Source organism: Triticum dicoccoides, chromosome 2B (genome assembly GCF_002162155.2).
Source record: "Triticum dicoccoides isolate Atlit2015 ecotype Zavitan chromosome 2B, WEW_v2.0, whole genome shotgun sequence".
In the NCBI taxonomy this organism is placed as follows: Eukaryota; Viridiplantae; Streptophyta; class Magnoliopsida; order Poales; family Poaceae; genus Triticum; species Triticum dicoccoides.
In genome coordinates this window covers 790321696-790328473 of record NC_041383.1, presented here as the reverse complement: position 1 = coordinate 790328473, position 6778 = coordinate 790321696, and the positions used below count along the sequence as shown (strand labels likewise).

The following is a 6778-nucleotide window of genomic DNA, read 5'->3' as shown; positions in this document are numbered from 1 at the left end:
CCCCAATTTTCCTTCTTAGATGGCAATACTAATGCCACTAATTAATTCTTCCATGGAAATTATAATTATTTTGAGTTTATTTTTTATTGTTTTCACTTTTTTCTTCTTGAAGGGTAATAACAATGCCACTAATTCATTCCTACTTAGGAAACATAATTATTTTATTTTTGTGTGTGTAAGCATAAATGCAGGCACTAAATAATACGTGTGTAAATTATAGTAGAATATAAAAATTGCACTATTATATGCTTATACTTTGAATGTTTCAAAAGGTGCAATTCTAGTGCAAAGTTGCGTGCAAGTTCAATTTTTTTTTCATTGTTCTTCTTAAAGGATTTCATTTTTTCTTAGAAAACTTCATCAAGTTCTGTTTTATTTTTGTTCTTCTTCCGAAAGGTAATACCAAGGTCACGAAGTCATTCTTCCTTAGAAAACTTTATTTTTTTGATTTTGTTTTAGTTTCTATTTCATTTTTTTGGTTTTGTTTCTGTTTTTATTTTCTTTTCTTTTGTAAGGGTAAATTCGATGTCACTAATCCATTACATTTTAGAGAACATTTCTTTTGCGAAAATTGCATTATTATCTTATTTTTGCATATTGTAATAATCCATTACCGTGACTTGCGTATTTCAGTTATGTTAAAGCGTGTACTGCAAAAATAGGAGAAAATCATTGTATGCCATGAAAATATAGTGACATTGGAAGATGTGTTACAGGAGGAAAGTTGCACGGTAGGCATGCAGAGAATACAGCATGTAATAAAAAAATGACAATGAATGATAGTTTTTTTTTTTGCGGTAGAAATACAAGGGTCTGACAAGTCAAATTTCATGCGGTTGTATGCAATTCTCCAAGAGCTTAAGAATCTTGCTAGGCTTGCACTAGCTGGCCAACACGACGACGACGCCCGGTGTGCTCTGCTCGTGTGAAAATTCTTGTGGTGCCTGTGTACCTTGTGTGTACGTGTAGTTAACCATTGAGTATAATCAGTCACATGACTCCCTTGTTGTTGGATTTGCAACAAATGAATCCGGGCAGGTTCTACTTCGACTTCTCGGCGACGTACCTAGGTGTGGGGATGATCTGCCCTTACCTCGTCAACCTCTCCGTCCTCCTCGGAGGCATCATATCATGGGGGATCATGTGGCCTATCATCGAGCACAAGAAGGGCGACTGGTACCCCGCCGACCTCAAGCCCAGCAGCCTCCGCGGCATCGTCGGCTACCGAGTATGTGAAGATTTCATCGTCGTTGCAGCAAGGACAAGGATTTGATATGAATGGTGATCGTGCAGGTGTTCATCTCCATCTCGCTCATCCTTGGCGACGGCCTGTACAACTTCCTCAAGGTGCTGACCCGGACCATGACGGCGCTGGTGGCGCAGGTGCGCGGGATGATGTCGGGGCCTAGCCTGCCCATCAGCGAGGCCGGGGGCGACCTGGGGCCGGTGGAGACGTTCGACGACCAGCGCCGCACGGAGCTCTTTATGAAGGACCAGATCCCCAACACGCTCGCGCTCAGCGCCTACGCGGTCACCGCCGCCATCTCCATCATCACGGTGCCGCGCATCTTCCACCAGCTCAGGTGGTACCACGTGGCCACCTCCTACGTCATCGCGCCGGTGCTCGCCTTCTGCAACGCCTACGGCTGCGGCCTCACCGACTGGTCCCTCGCCACCACCTACGGCAAGCTCGCCATCTTCCTCGTGGGTGCCTGGGCCGGCGCGTCCAACGGCGGCATCATAGCAGGCCTCGCCGCGTGCGGGGTCATGATCGGCATCGTCTCCACGGCGTCCGACCTGACGCAGGACTTCAAGACCGGGTACATGACGCTCGCGTCCCCCAGGTCCATGTTTGTCAGCCAGGTGATCGGCACCGCCATGGGCTGCGTCATCGCGCCGTCCGTCTTCTGGCTCTTCTACAAGGCCTTTGGCGACATCGGCACGCCGGGTTCCGAGTACCCGTCGCCCAACGCGCTGGTGTACCGCAACATGGCCATCCTCGGCGTGCAGGGGCTCGGGTCGCTGCCCAAGCACTGCCTGGACCTCTGCATCGTCTTCTTCGTGGGTGCCATCGTGGTGAACCTGGCCAGGGACCTCGCCGGCCCTAACATTGCGCAGTTCATCCCGCTGCCCATGGCCATGGCCATCCCCTTCTACCTGGGGCCCTACTTCGGGATCGACATGTGCATCGGGAGCCTCATCCGCTTCGTGTGGGACCACGTCGACGGCGCCAGGGCCAAGGCGTTCGCGCCGCCCGTCGCGTCGGGGCTCATCTGCGGCGACGGCATCTGGACGCTGCCGCAGTCGGTGCTGGCGCTCGCCGGCGTGAGGCCGCCCATCTGCATGAAGTTCCTTCCGCGCCTCACCAACCTCCAGGTGGACGCCTTCATCAAATCTCTACCGCCGCCGCCTCGCTGAAGTTAACCCACGACCTGGCTGCCTAACACGCATAAATGTTTATAAGTATAGTAGTGACAGATACATTAATGTACTGGTAGTAAGTAACTAGAGGGTAGGCTTTCCTGGTGTGCCTCTTGCTACATTCATTCAGTAGAATCCATAGATGAGATGTTTGCATTGGAGAGGGCGACACGTGCCTTGCGGATAAATAGCCATATGAACTGGGCAGAGTAAAGTACCACATTTGGGGTGCATGCATACATGCATCATGAACTAACCTCTCTCCGGCCTGAAAGTCGCAACTGAACTCAAGTCTGAACCTTGGGGATTGGGGTGGTGCCTTTTCGACTAATTCAGGTATACTGAACCTTGGGGTGGTGCCTTTCCCACCCGCCTACATTTTGGGCTGCAGATATCGTTCATTCTTTGGGCGTGTTTCGTTGCATCCGTCACTCTACTAGGCCTGGCTGAGTTGATGCGGACAAAAAATCATGTACTAATACACATAGTTTGGTTCCATGCATTTCTTGATCACCAAGAGTATTGTCTATCGAATAGACGAGAATAGCTACCCCTAGCCCTTGCCTTATATAGGGGATGCGAGCTAAAGTTTACACGTCCCTAACCGACTCCGTGCCAACAGATTCCTGTCTTGTACGCCAAGATGATCTTCTCGTTTCAAGCAGGCCTTGGACTGCTTCCTCGAGCCGTGTTGTCGTTAGGCCTCCTGGGCCCCGAGATTGGCCCAGTATCAGGCTTCTTGGTTGATGTCCCCCTCCCTAGTGTATTGCACTAGCAAACACAAATGAACAAGATCAATGAAGGTACCATACTACAATATCAAAATATACTACATAGATGAACAAGATCAATGTATAAGAAACTAAAATTGAGCATTCTTTCATCCCCACCCACCTACCGCATTTACTCCCAACCCTTTCTCTCTCACCAACACTTCAACTTCCAAAGCCCTCATTTATCTACCACCGTATTCCACTTCATCTTCGACCCATCTCTCTCTCTCACTCTCACTCTCACTCTCACTCACTCTCTCTCTCTCTCTCTCTCTCTCTCTCTCTCTCTCTCTCTCTCTCTCTCTCTCTCTCTCTCTCTCTCTCCGCGCACGCGAGTGTGTGTGTCTTGTACCATCTTCTCTTCCACAACTCAATCTCTATCTATCACCGCTCCACCACCATGAATCCTTTCCCCATCAGCCTTGGTTGAACGACACTACTCCTTGGGTGCTTACACGACGACCACACGGAGTTTGTGAAGTCTATGGAGGTGTGCTCTCGGTTCAACACCGTGGACGAGACGATCAAGGAGGGCACAAATTGTGCTCTCGCTGGAAGATGAAGACATTGATGCCCGACCCACCCAAAGGTGCTACGCTAGTGGACATACAGCCGAAGAAGGAGGACGAATCGGCCCATCTAGGTCAGAGAGCTAGATGTGCCAAGTACGTGTATGTCGTATCTCATGTCGACAAGCCAACCGTTGTTGTGACGCTCGTGATTCTACTACGCAACTTTATTCTTGTAGACCAGCCAAGAAGTGCTCTCAAATCCATAAAAGTATTCAATCCAATAAAACAAAATCTCAAAGGGAAAACTTAATTCATCACAACAAGATAGAGAGGGAGAAACGCCATATGATCCACCTATATTAACAAAGCCCACGATACATCAAGATCGTGCCATCTCAAGAACACAAGAGAGAGAGAGAGAGATTAAACACATAGCTACTGGTACAAACCCTCAGTCCCGAGGGTGGACTACTCCCTCCTTATCATGGTGGCCGCCGGGATGATGAAGATGGCCACCGGTGATGATCTCCCCCTCCGGTGGAGTGCTGGAACGGGGTCTAGATTTTTGTGGCTACAGGGGCCTGCGGCAGCGGAACTTCTGATCTAGGGTTTTTGGAATATTTGACGATTTATAGGGCGAAGAGGCGGTGCGGGAGGCCACCGAGGTGGGCACAACCCACCAGGGCGCGCCTGGCCCCTAGGCGTGCCCGGGTGGGTTGTTCCCCCTTGGGGCACCCCTATGGTACTTCCCTGGCCCATCCTGAGTGTTCTAGTCCAAAAAAATTCTCCAAAATTTTTTGCTGTGTTTGGACTCCATTTGATATTGATTTCCTTCCATGTAAAAAACAAGCAAAAAACAACAACTGGCACTGGGCACTATGTCAATAGGTTAGTCCCCAAAAAATGATATAAAGTTGCTATAAAATGATTGTAAAACATCCAAGAATGATAATATAAGAGCATGAATACTTCATAAATTATAGATACGTTGGATACGTATCAGCATCCCCAAGCTTAATTCCTACTCGTCCTCGAATAGGTAAATGATAAAAGAAATAATTTGTGAAGTGTGAATGCTAGCAAAGTGCATAAGTTTGATCAATGATAATTTCAGTCACTTTTCCTAGCATCATAACAGCAATTCTTTCTTATAAAACCTCTCATGTTAAAGTAGCAACCAATCCACATGTAAAGGTTCAAACAATGAATTCTCTTGAAACTCAACAACCTATGTTCTCAGTCACCAAGCAATTGCAATTCAACTTATTCAACAACGTCTAGGTAAGAGCTCTACATACTCAATCATCATATAGTCTTCCATGATTGCTACTACTCAAAGCATATTCTTAGAACAAATGGCATCCATCAAATGCAGAGAAAGATAGGGGCTTAATATTTTGGCTCCCAACTCATTTATCATAGAGATAATTTTTACAATAATAAATCATGATCAAATATATTTGACTGGTCATATGTGCCTAGATCTTTCCCCACCACATGATGCTTGCCAACTAGAGAATAAATGAGGTTGAAATGAGATTTATACTACTGACTCTTTGCATAAAAGTAAATACTGAAATGTAAAATATAGGCCCTTCACAGAGGGAAAAAGAGGTTGTCATGCGCTTTTTATTTGGATGCCCAAACTCTTAATGCAAAGGAATGTCACGTTATATTGCCCCTTATGATAGCAACCTTTATTATGCAGTTTGTTGCTTTTATTACTTTGCCATCACAACTTTGTACAACGCTCAATTTTCCCTTACAATAAAAGATCAAACATATTTAGGAGCAATTTTTATTGCTTTATGCACCGATGGCAACTTACTTGAAGGATCTTATCCAATCCATACATAGGTATAATGGACACTCATGGCAAGAAACTGGCTTCAATGGTTTTTGGATGCACAAGTAGTATCTCTACTTAGTACGAATTTTTAGCTAGCAAAAGATCCTAAGCAAACACCACATGTTGGAGGCTCCATGACAATATAACTTCTATGCAAATATACACAACCATAACTCATTATGTTGTATTCCTTGTCCAACTTCAACTAATTTTCTCAAGTTTGAAAATAATTAATGGGTATTCACAATCATAGAAGATGTCCAAGATAATATATTTGCGTGTGAAAGTTCTCTTCCTTATACTAATCATTCATGAATTGCTTGTATGACCAATATTGTGATTGTCAAGCTTCAAAAGATTTCACTTTCTAAACCCAATGTGAAGCTACTACTAGGCATCATATGAACATATAATTTCAACTTCATGATATTCAGTTCATTCAACAATTTACTCAAAGGATATAAGTGAAGCACAAGAGTAAATGACAAGCTACTCCAAAAAGATATAAGTGAAGATCAAGCAAGTAGTTAAATAAATGGGTAGCCATTTGAGGACTCTCTCTTATTTAAATAACTTTCAGATCTAAGTATTTTATTAAAAAAGCAAGCAAAACATAATAAAATGACATTCCAAGAATAGCACAACTCATGTGAAGAAGCAAAAACTTAAGCCCAACCGATACTAACCGATGATTGTTGAGGAAGAAAGGTGGGATGCCTACTGATACGTCTCCGTCGTATCTATAATTTTTGATTGTTTCATGAAAATATTATACAAAGTTTACATACTTTTGGCAACTTTTTATATGATTTATTTGGACTAACTTACTTATCCAGTACCCAGTGCCAGTTCCTGTTTGTTGCTTGTTTTTGTATCGCAGAAAATCCATATCAAACAAAGTCCAAACGTGATGCAACTCCATGGAGAATTATTTTGCAATATTTGTGATCTTTGGGAGTTGGAATCACCGCAAACGGAGGCCCACGCAGACCACGATACACCAGGGCGCGCCTCAGGCCCCTGGCGCGTGGTGGTAGTTTGTGCCCTCCTCGAACGTCGGTTGGATCTCTACTTCGGGCGCAAGGAAGCTTGTATCCAGAAAAAAAATCGTGTAAAAAGATCAGCGCAATCGGAGTTATGGATCTCCGGGAATATAAGAAACGGTTTTTGGCCAGATCTGGGGAGCGCGAAAAAGAAGAGAACAGAGAGGAAGATCCAATCTC

The 6778-nt window shown here is 45.1% G+C and overlaps 1 pseudogene; it reads left to right on the top strand.

Annotated features, from left to right (window-relative positions):
* Positions 1-2418, top strand: part of LOC119361443 — a 6323-nt pseudogene extending 3905 nt beyond the window's left edge.
* Positions 2419-6778: the final 4360 nt, after the last annotated feature.